The following is a 19,553-nucleotide window of genomic DNA, read 5'->3' as shown; positions in this document are numbered from 1 at the left end:
GCTAGGAGATGTGCTTTAGGGCTCGGGCTAGGAGATGTGCTTTAGGGCTCGGGCTAGGAGCTGTGCTTTAGGGCTCGGGCTAGGAGCTGTGCTTTAGGGCTCGGGCTAGGAGCTGTGCTTTAGGGCTCGGGCTAGGAGCTGTGCTTTAGGGCTCGGGCTAGGGGCTGTGCTTTAGGGCTCGGGCTAGGGGCTGTGCTTTAGGGCTCGGGCTAGGGGCTGTGCTTTAGGGCTGGGCCTAGGGGCTGTGCTTTAGGGCTGGGCCTAGGGGCTGTGCTTTAGGGCTGGGCCTAGGGGCTGTGCTTTAGGGCTGGGCCTAGGGGCTGTGCTTTAGGGCTGGGCCTAGGGGCTGTGCTTTAGGGCTGGGCCTAGGAGCTGTGCTTTAGGGCTGGGCCTAGGAGCTGTGCTTTAGGGCTGGGCCTAGGAGCTGTGCTTTAGGGCTGGGCCTAGGAGCTGTGCTTTAGGGCTGGGCCTAGGAGCTGTGCTTTAGGGCTGGGCCTAGGAGCTGTGCTTTAGGGCTGGGCCTAGGAGCTGTGCTTTAGGGCTGGGCCTAGGAGCTGTGCTTTAGGGCTGGGCCTAGGAGCTGTGCTTTAGGGCTGGGCCTAGGAGCTGTGCTTTAGGGCTGGGCCTAGGAGCTGTGCTTTAGGGCTGGGCCTAGGAGCTGTGCTTTAGGGCTGGGCCTAGGAGCTGTGCTTTAGGGCTGGGCCTAGGAGCTGTGCTTTAGGGCTGGGCCTAGGAGCTGTGCTTTAGGGCTGGGCCTAGGAGCCGTGCTTTAGGGCTGGGCCTAGGAGCCGTGCTTTAGGGCTGGGCCTAGGAGCCGTGCTTTAGGGCTGGGCCTAGGAGCGGTGCTTTAGGGCTGGGCCTAGGAGCCGTGCTTTAGGGCTGGGCCTAGGAGCCGTGCTTTAGGGCTGGGCCTAGGAGCCGTGCTTTAGGGCTGGGCCTAGGAGCCGTGCTTTAGGGCTGGGCCTAGGAGCCGTGCTTTAGGGCTGGGCCTAGGAGCTGTGCTTTAGGGCTGGGCCTAGGAGCTGTGCTTTAGGGCTGGGCCTAGGAGCTGTGCTTTAGGGCTGGGCCTAGGAGCTGTGCTTTAGGGCTGGGCCTAGGAGCTGTGCTTTAGGGCTGGGCCTAGGAGCTGTGCTTTAGGGCTGGGCCTAGGAGCTGTGCTTTAGGGCTGGGCCTAGGAGCTGTGCTTTAGGGCTGGGCCTAGGAGCTGTGCTTTAGGGCTGGGCCTAGGAGCTGTGCTTTAGGGCTGGGCCTAGGAGCTGTGCTTTAGGGCTGGGCCTAGGAGCTGTGCTTTAGGGCTGGGCCTAGGAGCTGTGCTTTAGGGCTGGGCCTAGGAGCTGTGCTTTAGGGCTGGGCCTAGGAGCTGTGCTTTAGGGCTGGGCCTAGGAGCTGTGCTTTAGGGCTGGGCCTAGGAGCTGTGCTTTAGGGCTGGGCCTAGGAGCTGTGCTTTAGGGCTGGGCCTAGGAGCTGTGCTTTAGGGCTGGGCCTAGGAGCTGTGCTTTAGGGCTGGGCCTAGGAGCTGTGCTTTAGGGCTGGGCCTAGGAGCTGTGCTTTAGGGCTCGGGCTAGGAGCTGTGCTTTAGGGCTCGGGCTAGGAGCTGTGCTTTAGGGCTCGGGCTAGGAGCTGTGCTTTAGGGCTCGGGCTAGGAGGTGTGCTTTAGGGCTCGGGCTAGGAGCTGTGCTTTAGGGCTCGGGCCAGGAGCTGTGCTTTAGGGCTCGGGCCAGGAGCTGTGCTTTAGGGCTCGGGCTAGGAGCTGTGCTTTAGGGCTCGGGCTAGGAGCTGTGCTTTAGGACTCGGGCTAGGAGCTGTGCTTTAGGGCTCGGGCTAGGAGCTGTGCTTAGGTTGCGATAGGAAAGGATTAGGTAGGAAGGAAGTTTAGGGAGGCTACCAGCTAGGTTTTGCTTTAGTTAGGGAGGCTTGCAGCTAGGCTTAGCTCTAGTTTTAGGGAGGCTTGCAGCTAGGCTTAGCTCTAGTTTTAGGGAGGCTTGCAGCTAGGCTTAGTTTGCTAGTTAGGAATGTTGAGTTAGGTTAGATTATTAGTCAGGGAGGGTAATCCAGGTAGGAAGCTTTAGGTGTAGGGAACGAGTTTTAGGTGTAGGGAACGAGCTTTAGCTGTAGGGAATGGGCTCTAGCTAGCTTTTTTTGACAGGTAACAATATTATTAAGTTCTTAGGAAACTTATGTAGATTAGGTAAAATAGGGGGAAAATAGGTACAAGTAGGTACGTAGTGAAAGCAGGTTATCTTCAGATGCGTAGGAAAATACTTTAGGTGTGAGAAATTTGCTTTGTGTATGGAAGGATTTTTCTGTGCATGGGAATCTAAAGTGGTGAAGGGTAGACTCGTAGGAGTAGATGGTAGAGAAGTGGAAGGTAGACTCTTAGCACTGGATGTTAGGAAAGTGGATGGTAGAATCTTAGCGGTAGATTGTAGAATCTTAGCAGTAGATGGTAGAAAATTAACCCAACAACTATGATGAGTTAGGCTGGAGCCCCGCAATGAAACGGTACAGACTTCGGTCCTGTGCATTGATGACTATTGCGAGTGGGTTCGCCCACACTGAGTGATATTAGTAAAAACTAACCATGTGTACTCTCTAGAAATTCTTAGGTGAAAGGTGGATGGTTTAAAGTATGTGCTGGAGGGTAGAGGGTAGATGTTCTTAGTAGTGGAGGGTAGAACCAGAAAACTTTAAATACTAGGTCTTAATGGTGGAGGTTACTAAGTTTCAGATAGTCAGTTCAAACCATTTAGTAATTTGATGATCAATCAAACAGGTGAAAGATGCTAGTAATTACTGTATTCCAAGCTTAACCAAAAGCTGATCTAAATCTAGGTTTTGGTGAAAGCTGTCAGGGGTAAATGGACCAGGTGGGTAGGAAGTCTGAATCTAAGGCTGTAGGGGTATATGGAGTAGGTGGGCAAGTCTGAATCCCAGCGACTAGAATTAAAGAACTTTACAGGTATCAAATACATCAGGGCATCAAATAATTATGTAAGGGGCAGGATAAGTATAGTTTACCATTATCGGAGTTTTAAAAAAATGTACAGTTAAATTAGTGTCTTTGAATCAACGCTTATTGGATTTACTGGTATTGATTTATTTTTAACTAGCCAATATTGCCTAGCCTGTAAAATTTCCCTTTCCTAATGGGACTAAAGACAAGCAGGAGGTAAAAAAAATTCTTGCTAGAAATGATTTAACATATTGTGCCGTTTTCTAGGTAGCTTTGGAATTTCTAACAATTTATCTTTAGCGATTTATTTTGCACTGCACCTAAATATCCTCTGTATGTAAGGCAGAATTGGGTGTTAAGGCATAGTATGCAAAATGAATAGCTAAGATAGTGCCACGAAACCTCCCGTGTTGCCTAGAATACTGCGGTTTACTCCATTGCAGGTGTGGTGATGGTGGTCGTGGAAGCCTTGGGTATGCAGTCTTCCATTGACCAGTTCGTGTACTTCGTTAAAAAGTTTGTAAATTATCATCCCTGACTTAACGAGGTGTAAGATAAACAGGTAAGGTGGTGAACTTCGTCAGCTCGTATGCAGTCAAGGTGTTGATGAGAGCCCAGGTAAAGTTGCAAGATTAAAGGACCCCAGGCAAGGACCCGTGATGACAGGAAATTCAGTGCTGTTATTGGTAAGTTCTAAATTTTATTTCTAAGTTGAATGTTAAGGTTTGGGAAGTATAGGCCAGACAGCAGTGCCTTGAGTTCAGTAATGAAATATCAGTCTTGTACGAAAATGTCAGTAGAAAGGTCAAAGGTTGACAGGTAACTCGTAATACTTTCGTAGGTAACGGGCAATATTTCCGTCGATAACTCTAGCAGTATTTCAAATATTGTCTGGAATGTCCATGGCAACACTGAAAGGAAAATACAAAGACTGGGCAAGTGAATCTGGCCAATTTAGCTGCCCTGATATATTTGTATTGATTTTAAGTCTGGTCAATGGACATCTGGAGAATAACAGGTGAATTTTGCCTACTAATGAGGTACTAATATTTGATTAAGACGTGTAATAAGTCTTGTTTTGTGAGATTGTTTATTTTCTTGTCAGTGAGGTACAATATTGTCAGGTACTGTACATTGCACTAACTGGTTAGAATGTAAGACCTAAGAGTTTCCACGTTGTCAGTTGTGCTGTTCATGTGCATAAACACTTGATAACTAACTTTCTTCCAAGTAGGTACCTCGGAGGTGGGGGAAAGATGTGGAGCTGAGTATGAAGGAAGGTGGTGGGAGTTGTGTGGAGCCTACTGCTGGTGGAGGAAAGTGAATTTTGTTCGTGGCCACTCCTTCGGGCTTAAGGCGTCTGGCTACAAGGAAACTTTATTGTGATAGGCGTACAAGAAAACACCCGATTTTACTGCTAACATGATGCTGCTGATCCAAACAAGGTAAGCTTTAAGAAATCATTAATGAAACTATCTTATTTCAGCAGTAAACTGAATGGTTGTCATTTTAACCAAAGCAAACTTTTCTGAAGCACTAGAATACATAAGCAAACTGATCTCTTAGTGACATTTTATTTCTTCTAAGATTGATATTTAGACTAGAGATATTACTAGTCTACTATGTCACTTGTTTACCTCAGTCTCCCACTACCCCCGTTTTTTTTTTTTTTTTTTTTTTTTTTTTAAGGAAACCTAGCATGTTTAAGGTATATGCATATTAAGATGCTCATTCTCGCTTCATCAGCTTGGAGAAACATCGAGCTGTGATGGGGTTAATGGATTTTTTCTTAGCCAGGTCATTTAATTCTCCAAAGTACTTAAAGATAATCTCAAAGTAGAGAGAATGCAGAATTGAACTGACGAGGTCACTGGCAGCCTTTAGGAAAGTTTAGCCATAACCATTTCAGTGCCAGAACTTAATTTTCATATTACTTAGTCATTACTGAACTGAGGAAAGATCAGTGCACGATTGCCTAAAATTTAATCTTTTGCAGAATGACACCGCTACACGATCCAGAGAACGTAGAACGGGCTTTTGGCTGAGATTTGGACTTTCCTACCTTCTTCCCAGCTGTTGGCAGAGAAGTCCCACCTAACTGTATGTGCCAAGTACAGTTTCTTGTGCACCAGACGACCCAGCTGCCTGTATCTCTTCGACTCTACGATTTTTTTTATGCACACTTGCCTGTATGTGCCTTCTACCAGACTGGACCTTGTGCATCAAAAGACCGAGGTGCCTGTGTGCTGTGCGTGGAAGACTCTTCTCTATTGTATGTGAATCTACTACTACGAAATACTGTAGGTTTCGAAAGTCTGAAATCTCTAGCATATTAGTTTTCTTTTTACGTGAAAACTAAAGCTCTTACTCTAAACAGATTCAGTGGAAAAAAAAAAAAAATGGAAGCTGTATCTTGGTGGCTCGACAAAATTTCAAATTTATTCGTAGTAGACGTCCATCTATGCTCAGTTTGGTTCGTAGTTAAGGTGGCTTGAGCCGTCCTACCTTAATATGCTGTAGTTTTAATATCGATAGTTGTTTGCACTCATAGTATAAAAATATTCGTCATGCATAGATAAGGAAGTGTGAAATCTCAGATCGGCTAAGACCCTTTATCACTTTCAACCCCGAAGACTTAAAATCTATTCTTGTTTCCACCAGGCGAACATAATCAGACAAGATTTCGCTGCGGGAGTTAAATTTGCTGTGTCCTTCAGTAAACAGTTGCCCATTGTTAAGGTGCAAATGTGTTTTATCAATTAGTTTTTTGTCAAAAGTAATGAAGGTAAGAATGAAGTAATTAAGATAATAGGGCACTATGGCATTATCTTCCTCGATCCTGACAGCCCAGTAGAGTAACAAGAAAATCTACTCTTAAACTGAGAACTAATAACTAACCCATTTAACTTAACCCAAACTAACCTAACCCAAAGTAAACTAACATTACTAAACGTGGAGACATTGGGCTGTCGAATTTCGACGAAAGATCGTGCACATTATTTTTCGTTAAAGATTTTCCGTCGATTCTGGCTTTGAGAATTGTGGATAATATTGCGCGTTACTATGGGCAACTTTTAAGCTATCCAGCCTTCATTCACATTGTTCGTCTGGTAACAGCAAGAATAAAATGTAACTTTGTGCTGAAAGTATTCTCAACTCAAGTTTGACTAAAATTGTGATCTACCTCTTGCTTGAGATCTTGAACTACAGATTAACACGAATAAGATTATAGTAACGAAATGCTGTGACCGTAGAACCGCAGTATTAAATTTTACAACCACTGAGGTACGTGAAGTAAGTCTGAAAAGGATGAAAATCTGGACAAAGTTGTGAAGAAAATGTACATCATCCTGTCACCCATCCATTTACCACCTTTACTGTATACACTTTAATTACCACTTGAATATATGTGGAAAACTGAATCGGTGTTGTTTAAATTGTTGGCCTAAAATATGGAAATATAGATACAACTAGACATCTTGTTTCGATAAATCCTCATTCTTTACCTCTTTACATATATGAACAACTTTGACCTTATCCTAAAAACTGGACGTTTCAGTTGTGCTGGAATCGCCGATGTTGTTACGAGGACTCTACTAACCCATACCACAAGTTTGGCTAAAATCAATGAAACTATTCGTAACGTGACCGAAAGTATTCCCACTTCGCCGAAACTATCCTCACTGAGACAGTAGACTAGTTCTGCCCATGATAAAGTATTTGTTGGATTTTAACCAAATACGGTGGTGCTGACGTGCCTCATGAGAAAACCTAGTGTTCAACAAACTATCTTCACAACACGACTAAATCTGACCTTACCCTACCTGGACGTTAGCTATTTGTGCTGTAATCACGTACAGTACATTGTCAGGAGGAATCGACCAAGCCATCCAACAATTTTGGCTAAAATCGAAGAAATTTTGGCGCTACAGGAACTATTTTCGCATTGGCCATGAATAGTTTCCTTCCATACAAATTACCACATAATTTTTCCAGTAAAGCTCGATTATATGCATTTATATGTATTTACGGGCTACTTTGTATAATGAATTACTGGGTGGTTTGCCGGATCATGACTGCCCGAGATTTAGCTGGGAGTCCTGGTAAGCCTGATAATTTCGTAGAGGGAATTTATAATGGCTATCGGCAACGTTTTCTGTGAACGTTGTTGGTCTAACTCATCCAAGCGATCAGGAAAAGTCAGTGATGACCAGGATAGGCGAGGAGAATGGTGGTGATTTCTACGGCTTGCAACTGTTAGAGAGGATCAGCATGAGAATGAGCGAGAAGTAATGGCATATCGGAGATGATTGATTGATCGTTAGAGACGGGCAAGAGATGAGAGAAAGAGGGGAAAAGAAAGAAGGGCAAAACTGCTGTTAAGAAGTTTCAGACTACTCTCATGGGACGACTGTTAAGACGTCTCATGTGTTTTCCTGTTAGACTGTCCAGATATGTTGGCAGTCTCTGCTAAAAACCGAGTTTGTTCCCCGAATTATTTAAGGCCAGTTTTACCAAGCACTCTTATAATGCTGTGTGCTTGGCTGAATACAAAACTTTTCTCTGCGAAATGGTAATGCAACAGTTTGAAGAACAAATAATATTCAAGGTGTCTTAATAAAGCAAAGTTATAAAGTGTACTAGATTAATATTACCATAAAAATATTAGCATCAAAATGAAGTTCTTGGCGCTGGCGAGTCTGGGTCCGCGCGCTGGTCGAAGCAGCATACTTACCTGGCACAGGAGATACCGTGATCACGAAGGCGGTTCTCCCAGGGCGAGGCCCACCATTGCACTCCGGCGGTGCTGACCCCTGCGATTAACCCAAATGTGGTTAACTCGAGTGCGCAATTTTTGGTAGCGGGGGACTGCGTTCGCGCTATCCCCCATAATTTAACACCAGGTAATGAATTTAGTAGGTACTGAGTCTGTGGGGACTGCAGTCTGCTCTGAAGTAGGAGTGTCATTCCTTGCATTGCAACTTTCTGGTTATTCTCATCAAAATTTCTTCAGTGAACAAGATCGAGTTTGCAGAGCTGTTGTTGTTGTTTAAAGATTCCCTGCACCTATAATGCAGGCCGGGCCATACATTAGCCCGGTCAGTGGGGTATGGGCTGGTTAAAAAACAGTAAAGGGAGAGCACAGGACCTGGGGATTGCCCAGCACACACATCCTGTCTCCTGGCTGGCTTTGTGGTGTGTGTGTGCAGAGCTGAATGTGTTGGTTGTTTCATCTACCTTGAACAACGGCCGTGGTTCAGATGGGGCAACGTTGATGTTCCAAGCAGTTGTTCAGGGGCACAAAACGTTCCGAATTGTATTAACTTTTTTTTTTTTTTTCCCATTTTGAGCAAAGGCATTAGAGCCTATTCCAAGGCCCAGTAGTCCTCCTCACACTCTTCTCTCATATACCTCTCCACTCCATCCCTCCATCTCATCCTTGGCCTCTCCCTCGACCCTCGCTCTTCCCCCCTCCACCACATTCACATACTTTCCTCGTTAGTCTCTGGCTTTCCATCCTCTCCATTTGGCCAAACCACCTCAAAGTATTTCTCCTCACTCATTTCATTACATTCACATCCACACCACAATGCTCCTTCACTTCCTTATTTGTCAGTCTCTCTCGCCATGCGACTCCACATGCTTCTCTCAAATAATGCATTTCCACTGCTTTCACTCTTAACGTGTCCCTCCAGAAAGGTCCAAGCTTCACTTCCATAACGTTGTTGGTATCACAATTCTGTCATGCAATGACCTTTTTTACTTCCATGTTCACTTCCCTGTTTCTTATCACTGCTTTCAAAGAACCAACAACCATTCTTCCTAATGGGAGAAAACAGACAGCAGGATCTGGATCGAGATAAACAAACGCAATTGCTGTCAATTCTCTGTTGTATGAGCCACGCTGGTTTTGATATGCAGAGAGGGCAAAGGGGCTGTAGAATCTTTCTCTTTGTCTTGTTCTAACCTCATACATAAATCTTATGGTCCGAGACGAAAATTACAGCATATTTTTTCTTGATAAAGGGAAGGAGTGCAAAGTCATCCTATGTCTACTTCTTCCTGTAAAATCGTATGCAAGTTGTGATGGGGAATCAATCGTAAATGTTTCGGAGGTACCCCTGGACCATTATCACAGTTTTCTTTGAAGCGTCAACAACTCCTTAGGTGATCAGAATGTGAGCTATGTTTCTTACTTGGATATTTCAATTGAGAGTAGTGACTATGCTGTTTTATAAGTTGCTTCTTCATTGCTTGTTTGAAACAGAGTGGGGAGATGCAAGGCTAAGGATAGTAACATATAGCTGGTTCTTGCTTGGTGGAAAATGACAAAGAAAAGAACTTATAAAATGTACTGTACATAAGAAACTGTATGCAGAAAAGCTGTTAACAGATTTCATCGATTTTTGTCAATTTATCTCAGTTTTAGATATTAAATTGGTCAAACATTATTATGCTATAGTTGTCTCTGCCTCTCTGAAAATCGTTGTTACTTCTGACTGGTTAGAAACCTAAATGGTGTAGATTAAATATATTCCATCTTCTTGTGCCGATGGCCAAATGTGAAAAACAAATCCACAGAGGTCGTTACGCAGCAATATATAAATATTAAAAAACAGTTCTTAGTTGCACAGAGGAAGGAAAACGAGCTAAAACTTAGCTAATATTACTATAACACATTGACTCTCAAATGAAGTAGTCAGCGTTGGTGGGTGTGGGTCCGCGCGCTGGTCGAGGTAGCATACTTACCTGGCACAGGAGATACCGTGATCACGAAGGCGGTTCTCCCAGGGCGAGGCCCACCATTGCACTCCGGCGGTGCTGACCCCTGCGATTAACCCAAATGTGGTTAACTCGAGTGCGCAATTTTTGGTAGCGGGGGACTGCGTTCGCGCTATCCCCCATAATTTAACACCTAGTAATGATTAGGTACCGGGTCTGTGGGGATTGCAGTCCGCCCTGATGTAGGAGTGTCATTCCCTGCATTGCAACTTCCTAGTTATTCTCATCAAAATTTCATCAGTGAGCAAGATCGAGTTTGCAGAACTGTTGTTGTTGTTTAAAGATTCCCTGCACCTATAATGCAGGCCGGGCCATACACGACCATCAAGTGATCCTGACCGACCCAGTGAATTAGCCCGGTCAGTGGGGTATGGGCTGGTTAAAAAATAATAAGGGGAGAGCACAGGACCTGGGGATTGCCCAGCACACACGTTCTGTCTCCTGGCTGTGTGTGTGCAGAGCTGAACGTGTTGGCTGTTTCATCTACCTTGAACAACGGCCGTGGTTCAGATGGTGCAACGTTGATATTCCTAGCAGTTGTTCAGGGGCACAAAACGTTCCGAATTGTATTAACTTTTTTTTTTTTTTTTTTTTTAATGTCCTATTTGGCCAAAGGCATTAGAGCCTATTCCAAGGTCCAGTAGTCCTCCTACACATCTCCACATGTCACCAGTTCGGCGCTAACACACAGAAGGCTGTCTCATACAGGACCGGTGTACATAAGAACATAACAAGAGAGGATAACTGCAGTAGGCCGGTTGGCCCATGCTAGGCAGCTCCTAGAAGAGTAACTGAACTACTAGAATGAGATAAGGATAGCAAAGAAGAAGGCTCTCCCCCGCCCTCCAAACCCTCCAGCCGAAGCCGGCAGGAAAAAGTCAGAAAGAACACCACGCCGTATAGAAAAACTGGCGTGGACATTTTACAGGAAAGTGTGAAAGGAGAATAGAGACTATCATAGTGTAACCTGAAAAGGAAAAATTATGAATTAGTATTGGTTATAAGATTTTCTTTTTTCTATATCCACCCCTTATTAGTCATATGCTTATCTAGCCTATGCTTGAAACTCTCAATGGAAGAGGCAGCAACTACTTTACTAGGTAGCTTATTCCATTCGTCTACTACTCTATTACCAAACCAATTTCTACCTATTTTTTTACTGAAACGGAATTTTTCTAGTTTGAAACCATTATTTCTAGTTCTATCCTGTATGTTCACTTTAAGTACCTTGCTGATATCTCCCTTATTTATACCCTTCATCCACTTAAACACCTCAATTAAGTCTCCCCTTACTCTACGCCTCTCTAGCGAATGCAGACTTAGTCTTTTCAGTCTGTCTTCATATGACAGGTTCCGGACGTCATGTATCATTTTTGTCATTCTTCTCTGTACATTTTCTAACGGGGGGTATTTTTACGTGTCGGCTGGTTTTCCAGTAAAGTCGCCTTTATGAAATTCAGATCTTTAAACTGTTCCCTGTCCCACCCGGGATTCGTTCCTGGGTTCATTAGGACTGCAGGCCACCTCTATCGATTCAGCCACCGCCTCTCCCACAAAATCTTTGCAGTTATTGGAGGTTTCAATATATCACAAAAATAAATTCCTCTATCTGTCTATTGGCAAACCCCTAAATCCCGCAAGGGTTGGCCACAAACAAATCGCCACCATGTAGCTCTGTCCACCGCCATTTCACTGCCCTGCTGCAGCTCACACACTTCTCTCATATACCTCTAATCTCCATCCCTCCATCTCATCCTTGGCCTCTCCCTCCTCCCCCCCTCCACCTCATTCACATACTTTCCTCGTTAGTCTGGTTTTCCATCCTCTCCATTTGGCCAAACCACCTCAGTGTATTTCTCTTCACTCACTTCATTACACTCACATCCACACCACAATGCTCCTTCACTTCCTTATTTGTCAGTCTCTCTCGCCATGCGACTCCACATATCTATCTATCTATTGCCAGACGCCTAAATCCCGTTTGGGGTGGCCACAAACAAATCGCCTCCAAGTCGCCCTGTTCCCCCGCCATTTCACTGCCCTGCTCCCAACTCACACCCCCCTCTCTCATATACCTTCTCCACCCCATCCCTCCGTCTCATCCTCGGCCTCCCCCTCCCTCTTCCCTCCTCCACCTCACTCACATACACTCTCTTCGTCAGTCTTTCACTCTCCATCCTCTCCACATGGCCAAACCACCTCAGTGTGTTCCTCATAACGCTTCCTATCACATCCACATCCACACCACAACGCTCCTTTATATCCTCATTCGTCAGCCTGTCTCTCCACGTGACTCCACAGGCTCCTCTCAAACAACCCACTTCTCTCAAATAACGCATTTCCACTGCTCACACTCTTGGCGAGTCCCTCCAGAAAGGTCCAGGTTTCACTTCCATAACGTTGTTGGTATCATAATTCTGTCATACAATAACCTTTTTTACTTCCATGTTCACTTCCCTGTTTCTTATCACTGCTTTCAAAGAACCAACAACCATTCTTCCTAATGGGAGAAAACAGACAACAGGATCTGGATCGAGATAAACAAACGCAATTACTGTCAATTCTCTGTTGTATAAGCCACGCTGGTTTTGATATACAGAAAGGGCAAAGGGGCTGTAGAATCTTTCTCTTTGTCTTGTTCTAACCTCATACATAAATTTTATGGTCCGGGACGAAAATTACAGCATATTTTTTCTTGATCAAGGGAAGGAGTGCAAAGTCATCCTATGTCTACTTCTGTAAAATCGTATGCAAGTTGTGATGGGGAATCAATCGTAAATGTTTCGAGGTTACCCCTGGACCATTATCACAGTTTTCTTTGAAGCATCAAAAACTCCTTTGGCGGTCAGGATGTGAGCTATGTTTCTTACCTGGATATTTCAATTGAGAGTAGTGACTATGCTGTTTTATAGGTTGCTTCTTCATTGCTTGTTTGAAGCAGAGTGGGGAGATTCAAGGCTAAGGATAGTAACATATAGCTGGTGCTTGCTTGGTGGAAAATGACAAAGAGAAGAACTTATGCAATGTACTGTATATGAGAAACAGTATGCAGAAAAGCTGTTAACAGATTTCATCGATTTTTGTCAATTTATCTCAGTTTTAGATGTTAAATTCGTGAAACATTATTATGCTATAGTTGTCTCTGCCTCTCTGAAAATCGTTGTTACTTCTGACTGATTAGAAACCTAAATGGTGTATATTAAATATATTCCATCTTCTTGTGCCGATGGCCAAATGTGAAAAAAAAATCCTCAGAGGTCGTTACGCAGCAATATATAAATATTAAAATACAGTTCTTAGTTGCAAAGAGGAAAGAAAACGAGATAAAACTTAGTTAATATTACTATAACACATTGACTCTCAAATGAAGTAGTCAGCGTTGGTGGGTGTGGGTCCGCGCGCTGGTCGAGGCAGCATACTTACCTGGCACAGGAGATACCGTGATCACGAAGGCGGTTCTCCCAGGGCGAGGCCCACCATTGCACTCCGGCGGTGCTGACCCCTGCGATTAACCCAAATGTGGTTAACTCGAGTGCGCAATTTTTGGTAGCGGGGGACTGCGTTCGCGCTATCCCCCATAATAATACATCAGCGAATTGGTGTGTGTATTTTGCAAACACCTTTGATGTGGGAGGAGTTTACCATTTCAAGTACTGCGACTTTCCTTTTGAACGTTGCTTTCAACATAACAGTAACGACCAGTCTCCACTTTGCAGACTTGATACGCATTTTCGAGAGAGGAAAAAAGGAACTAAAAAATAAGAATATCTTGACTCAACATACTGACTGACGGGCAGATCCCCGCCTTCTTGAGCACCGAGACTCAGTATGGATTCAGTTCCGAACAAGATTAATGTCAATCACTCTTGCTTCAGAGGTATTTGGCTGATATTAAGTGATACATTCTCCATGTTATTTACACACAGAGGGTCAGCGTCCCAGATGGATAGCCTCCCGAGGTGAAATAAGCTGAAAATGGACACTGGTCTAATGTAAATCGCGTGGACCATGCGGCTAACCCAACACACGATGGAATGCTGTTACCACACGATGGCCTGATTTCCTGTTCTGGCATCACTATATTCAAGATTGTTACCAAAATTGGCGAAAATTGTGACATAATACTCGCCAAAATCGCTGTCTTGGTTTTGGTCTAGGTTTTGGTGTGTGAATACTGTCTGTTCATCTACAGTAGGTGTGACCCTTGAAACAGTGCTCTCAGAACGCCCTGTCAAAAGTGAAGGGGAATGGGACTTTGTGGGAGGTTAAAAGAATAGTTTCTGTATGCAACTCCCACGCACCACACGCCCCTTTCTTGTACTGCGTTTCGCCACATTTGTCATAGTCTTTCCAAGAACTCTTTTCCTCACCACACTGCTACTATATTCCACCCGTGCATCGGTTCTGAAATTATTGACTCATTTATTTTGGACGACTGCTTTTGGTTGGATCAGATGATACTGGGGAAAGCATCATGTGGTTTTGAGGAAATTTTCTTGTTAAGGCGTGAACACCCAGCTGTTTTCAACCAATAGCACTGCCTCTTTATTATAATTTTTTTTGAATAGACACGGTGTGGCCTCTATAAGTCACCTTTTTGGGGGGATGTCATAATATGGACCAGCAGTCCCCAGGCCCAGACAACCCAGGCTCTCTCTCCCCTAGGAGCCAGAGGCGCCAGGCCCGCCTCCTGCAGCTGTTTGGCCCCAGTCCCGAGGGCCACCCCACAGGTCGAGGCCCCCAGACCGGAGGGCCTCCCTGCACCCCATCGGCGCGGCCCCAGTGTGAGGACCGCCTCTCAGGTCGAGGCCCCCAGAGCGGAAGTCCTCCCTGCACCCCAACGACGACTACCACCCAGGCAATGACGCCTCTACGGACAGTGCGCTGCCCCCTACAGGAGGGCTCCCCGTAGGGCCCCTCTCTCACGCCCAGGACGCGCAGTAGGTGATACCCAAAGAAAATACGGGTACGTAGTGACTTTGATACAGTGAACAATCACCACAGTAGTGTACAGTGACAGAGAACAGAGTAAGGCCCGAATGATACGTGAATAACTATAGACCTATTCAGTGCACAGTGACCCGATACTTGGCAGAACAGAAAAGACCGTATACAGGAGGGCGTAAAGAAAACGTGGGTTAGAGCACGTGCGTGCGGGGTTCATCAGAAACCTGTGATCCTGCGCTACTGTGCCTAAGTAACTCCCGCAAGTGACGCGACCCGCATTCTACCCACTTATGGTACTATTCGTTTCCCCCACTCCTGGTCACGTCCTCCCCTAGTGAAACATACTCAGTGATTTAAACGCCATCTCTGCCAAAGTGTATTATTCGGGTACTGTAATATCAATACTAAATATTCCTGTACAAGTGAAGAGTGACTTACTGTGTGTGTGTAATCTTATCCATTGTATTAAAGGCTAATTCTGTGTTCCCTGTCTTTTACAAGTATCCAATATCTCTTTGTGTATATTGTCACGGTGTCAGAGTTAAGGTAATAGATGTGTTAAGGTGTACTGCTTGGTTTTTATGTCCTGTTCCTCTGTGGGTGCTTTACTTCCGGTCCGGAAAGAGGACCCCGCTCAGTAGCTGGTGTTCTTAGGACGAGAAGTCGACTTAAAAACACCCAGCATAACACTTGTGAATGCGGCTGAATGTGCAAAGATTCTTTATTTGAATAGTGAAATTGTAGCTTTATGCCATTCAAAATAAAGATAGCGAGATGAAATTAATGATTATTTCTATAACCCATTGACTCTCAAATGAAGTAGTCAGCGTTGGAGGGTCTGGGTCCGCGCGCTGGTCGAGGCAGCATACTTACCTGGCACAGGAGATACCGTGATCACGAAGGCGGTTCTCCCAGGGCGAGGCCCACCATTGCACTCCGGCGGTGCTGACCCCTGCGATTAACCCAAATGTGGTTAACTCGAGTGCGCAATTTTTGGTAGCGGGGGACTGCGTTCGCGCTATCCCCCATAATAATACATCAGCGAATTGGTGCGTGGATTCTGGAGCACCAAAATTCAATATGAATTAAATTTTCAGCAAGATTTGCCTCTGTTCGTGTTGCTTCAGAGGTATTTAGGATCATATTAAGTGGTGTTGATGTGGATGTGATAGGAAGCGTTATAAGGAACACACTGAGGTGGTTTGGCCATGTGGAGAGGATGGAGGGTGAAAGACTGACGAAGAGAGTGTATGTGAGTGAGGTGGAGGGGGAAAGAGGGAGGGGGAGGCCGAGGATGAGATGAAGGGATGGGGTGGAAAGGCATATGAAAGAGGGGTGTGTGAGTTGGGAACAGGGGAGTGAAATGGCGGGGGACAGGGCGACTTGGAGGCGATTTGTTTGTGGCCACCCCAAACGGGATTGAGGCGTCTGGCAATAGATAGATAGATAGACTTCCTCCATATTAGTTGTACAGTTTCCAGATGAAGGATAGCCTGTCGTGGTGAAATAAACAGATAAATGGACACTGGTCTAATGTAAATCGCATGGACTCTGGGGTTAACACAACACATGATGGAATGAAGACTTACCAGACGATCACCTGATATCCAGATCGAAAGTCACGTAGGCTTGTTTCTGAAATGTTCCTTCGAGACAAGGCCAAATAATGTTCCCTGCAGAGCTGAACACGTACACCGTTTCACCCACAGAGGTTCATAGTATATATAGTTTAACTGACTTGTACAGGTAGCCTATTAGGAACACGAGACGTTCCAAATCATGAATGTAAAATGAAAATGAGAAGAAATACACTGTTCACATCATAGCTTCCCCCACCTTAAACGTGTAACATGGACTGTATCGGATGGTATAGTTATGCAGTGTATCTAAGGAAACTGCTGATGAATTATAACACCATCTGGATTTTCTTTTTCTTTTTTTAATACATCCATTAAATAAGCTTCACCAAGCATGAGTTCTTCGCCTGTAATGTAACAAATTCTTGTGGAGTAGAGGAGTTTATGGTATTGTTATAGCAATTTGGCAGAGAGAGAGAGAAGAAGAAGAAGAGAGAGAGAGAAGCACTTTCTTAGGGAGGAAATCCATGGTGTTCCTGTGACCCTCAAAATTGCTTTCTATGGCTTACCGGGCCTCCTATAAAAGACACAACATTTTATTTTTCAGTCAACCAGGTATTTTCTCCGTCTTACTGTTCTTGAGCATTTCTCCTCCGATTTCAAAATATACATCGACGTTATGTAGGCTATATTCTCGTCGTCTTTCCATTGGTCGCAAAATTTCTATAAACCTTTACCTAACACTGGACATCATTGGCGTCCAGAGTTCACGGAGACTCTTCCCTCTTGAAGATTAGAGATCACGATGAATAAGACAGTCTTGAAGCTGGTAGGATAAAAATTACTTACAGTCTCTCGTCATTAGAATATTACTGGAGAGGATCTTCAACAAAATAATTATTCTCACGTATATTTTATTCCCTAATTCCTTAATTTCTTTGCTTTACTGCGTTGTATACATGTTTCCCAGCTTTATGAATGATGTATAGAACGGCGGATGTGTAATGAAAACGAAGCTATTTCATAAAAAAGTTAAAAGAATGGCATCCTGCCACATGCAGGGCCGCTCGACTGGAAGCGTCTGAATGAATCGATTATCAACCCCCCCCTGTGACCCAAGGCTAGCATGAGGACAGATGCTACGGGAGAGGACAACCACAGCCCGAGAGAGGAACCCAGCAGGGCTCAACCGTGCGGCGAGGCAACGGGAGCCCACAAGGAAAGGAATGTGACACTAGCGAGCAGATCAGAGCAAAGGTGACCGATCAATGTTCGTGTGTCTACGAGACACCGCTTCCAATATACGGCGGGTCGAGTTGTGTATATATATGACGAACTTGAACTGCGGACCTACAAGTTTTCATAAGATGACTTTTGTATCGTGTTTGTGTACAGTACTGTGTTCTGTAAAGATCGTATTAGGGAAAATCAGTTACTATTTTGAAAAAAATTATCGTCATACTATCTGAGATGTATAAACTATCACCATCCAGTATTTGCATAAAACTTGCATTATAAAGATGCTTTTGAACTGGCTGTTCCGTTTACCTCCCTGTGTAGAAAACGTGGAAGTTCTTCCCTCATCTCCTGAATTATCAACTGTATTTCTTTACATAATGCTTTAAATTGCAAGTAAATGCTTTGATCATGATTACGCGGGTAGCAGCTAATTATGTTGTGCAGCTGAACACCACATTCTCCTTAGTAAAGGGTTTTTCTTCGTGAAAAGAAAGCCAGGGACTCACAGGAAGAAACGTCCAAAATATGGTGACAAATCCATATACATTTCACGAGTCCTTTCAGTCCAGTAGATCTCTCCTAAGCTGAATCAACTCATCTGTAGTTAGAATGAAGTACAGGTGGTAGTACTTAATGGGTTAATGGGAACTTTGAACTCTTTCAGACCTTTCTCTTATAAACCTATGCTCAGTAAATTGTCCCGCATCAACCAGAAAGGAATTTTAAAAAGACAGCACTGAGGGAACTTATGATTTCTGGAAGATTACGGACATTCCACACTGTACAATGATATTCTTGCAAGTTTTGGCGCATGATAAGTCTTTCCATAAACTGTGGCCTAAAATCGTCGTCACCCCTAACATGGCTTCTTAGACTGTCAGAACACGAAAGAAAATGAATCGCTGAGGGTAGGCTTTGGATATTAGTTAGGAGCTTATTCTAAACATAATACTATAGTTCTTTTACGCTAACTTGGCCTAGATATCCATTCTTTTACAATTTATTAAACATAGCTTGACGATAGAAGACACTGCTATGGCTCCACATCAATTCCATAGCACTTCTTTGTGATTAGCATCATTTTCTAGTGTTAATCTATTGTTACAACTCAGAATTCAATATGGAGAGATGGCAAGATTAGGCCAAGTTAGAGTAAAACCAGTAAGGCCTCAAGATCATGGCGATAAGTTGAATTCCTGTACTGTTCAAGCAGAAATAGTAGTGCATGAGTAAAAATCTTGATGAAATTCCTCTCCTATAATACTACCATATAGACTAATACTTGCCTATAGTGAATATCCGTTTAATACTTTCACATTGGCTACAGTATTGTTTGCTTGGAGTCCTTGTTACACAGGTATTCTCTTATCCCTGGTACAATCAATGGTGTAAACTGTCGACCTCCTTGAGATAATCCCGTGAAGATGGAACAACAAACATCTGATGGTTTATGCAGATCAGTTTATTTATTTATTTATTTATTGTCATATGTTGATGTGAAATATTTCCCATCTTGGTCGACAATCAGTTCATATTTTACCTGAGGGAACTAAGCCACTCTCACTACTTGAATACTAAGTCGTGGTTATGACGTAAATATGAGTCTCCTTGGTTACTAATCAAATTTATCCTTCAGTCTAATTACACCTGACTTAATGAATACACAGGTAAGTGAAAACGTGGTAGAGATTTTTTGCCAGATGAAAACAAACTTACTATAGAGAAGATGTTTTGCCTGACCGTCTACTCCTTATCCAGCGTGAAAGCATCTATGACTGAATATTAACAAACTATACCCTTTTCACTCACACTTGGCCTAAAATTACAGTCTCTTCTTCTTGAATGTTGACTTGTAACACTAGAGTAGCACTAGATTGTGATTCTAGTCACGAAGAAGAGCCACGTAAATGATGTTGTGCCGCTGTACTGTGCTTATAGTACTGCGTCTGTGGTACTGTCCATGGTACGTACTGTCTATGGTATCGTCTATGGTACTCTGTCTATGGTGCTGTCTATGATATCGTCTATGGTACTCTGTCTATGGTACTGTCTAT

General features: G+C 44.1%; 4 non-coding genes across 4 annotated transcripts; all 4 read left to right on the top strand.

Annotated features, from left to right (window-relative positions):
* The first annotated feature begins 7,680 nt into the window (after positions 1-7,680).
* Positions 7,681-7,843, top strand: LOC145416561 (U1 spliceosomal RNA). Its single transcript, XR_013900292.1, has one exon. It is a non-coding gene; the product is annotated as a U1 spliceosomal RNA (small nuclear RNA).
* Positions 7,844-9,695: 1,852 nt separating this feature from the next.
* Positions 9,696-9,858, top strand: LOC145416559 (U1 spliceosomal RNA). The gene has a single exon (XR_013900291.1). It is a non-coding gene; the product is annotated as a U1 spliceosomal RNA (small nuclear RNA).
* A 3,293-nt stretch (positions 9,859-13,151) lies between these two features.
* Positions 13,152-13,314, top strand: LOC145416558 (U1 spliceosomal RNA). Its single transcript, XR_013900290.1, has one exon. It is a non-coding gene; the product is annotated as a U1 spliceosomal RNA (small nuclear RNA).
* Positions 13,315-15,548: 2,234 nt separating this feature from the next.
* On the top strand, positions 15,549-15,711 carry LOC145416557 (U1 spliceosomal RNA). Its single transcript, XR_013900289.1, has one exon. It is a non-coding gene; the product is annotated as a U1 spliceosomal RNA (small nuclear RNA).
* Positions 15,712-19,553: the final 3,842 nt, after the last annotated feature.

The sequence above is a fragment of the Coenobita brevimanus genome, chromosome 106 (assembly GCF_032717465.1).
Source record: "Coenobita brevimanus isolate Jiangsu-jjx chromosome 106, ASM3271746v2, whole genome shotgun sequence".
NCBI classification, from domain to species: domain Eukaryota; kingdom Metazoa; phylum Arthropoda; class Malacostraca; order Decapoda; family Coenobitidae; genus Coenobita; species Coenobita brevimanus.
Note: the sequence above shows the minus strand (reverse complement) of the source record. Positions and strands in the feature narration are given on the sequence as shown.